Consider the following 1,117-nt stretch of genomic DNA (forward strand, 5'->3'; position numbering starts at 1 on the left):
TAAAGGTTTTGAATTGTCAGGGGGTGCTCAGTAACTTCTCTCTCTTTTTTTTTGGAAAGGGTTCAGGATGCTCCTGCACCATCCCCACCATTGTTATAGTTGAGCCCATTGCTGTCATTACTGTTTCAATCCATCTCCTTAGTGATCTTTGCCTTGTCAAGTTTTCAGGGTCTAGCTCTCCTGATAGTATTTCCAAAGTAGCTGAAACAAAGTCTCCCTTCTAAGGAGCATTCTGACTGCACTTATTTGAAGACGATCTGTTTTTTTCTTCTAACAGACTACAGTGCTTTTAATATTCCACACTAACACCATAATTCAATTGCCTTAATTCTTCTTTAGTCTTCCATATTTGTTGTCCAATTTTGGTCAAGCATACAAACTTCAGTCCTCAGGGTGACATCCTTTCCCTTTGGCACTTTCAAAAAGCTCTTGTGCACATTTACCCCTTGAAATACCCCATTTGAATCCTGGACTGCTGCTTCTGTGAGCATCGATTGTGGAACCAAAATGCTAGAAAATCCAGCTGGATTCAGAGCAGGGTGAGGAACAGGAGATATCGTTACCGAAATCAAATGGATCTTGACTGAAAGCAGAGAATATCAGGAAGATGTGTTTTATTGACCACGTAAAGATATTTTGTTGTGAGGATCATACAAAGCAATGGATAAAATTGAGAAGAATGGAAAATCCAGACAACTGATTGTGTTCATGCAGAACCTATACACAAAACAAGAGACAGTTTTTGACCATACCAAAGGAATATTGTTTGGTTCAAAATCAGAATGGTGTGGATAAGGCCTTTATCTTCCAGCATAGTTATTCAATCTACATGATGAGCAAATAATCCGAGAAGCTGAATTATATGAAGAAGAATGTGGCACGAGACTCGGAAGAAGGTTTATTAGCATCCTGTGATATGTCAATGACACAACCTTGTTTCTAAATGCAAAGAAGATTTATGCACACTGGGAAATGAGACATTCCTGTGACATGGGCTATTGCAGTATTTGCTCTGTTGAAGAGGTCTGAAACTGAACCACAATATCTCCAAAAAGATGACAGTATATTGATATACATGCTTCTTATTTGTCTTCATTTTGAATTTTATTAAGTTTTA

This window comes from Echinops telfairi, unplaced genomic scaffold (assembly GCF_000313985.2).
Source record: "Echinops telfairi isolate 266 unplaced genomic scaffold, ASM31398v2 ScPeMD7_7401;HRSCAF=8416, whole genome shotgun sequence".
In the NCBI taxonomy this organism is placed as follows: Eukaryota; Metazoa; Chordata; class Mammalia; order Afrosoricida; family Tenrecidae; genus Echinops; species Echinops telfairi.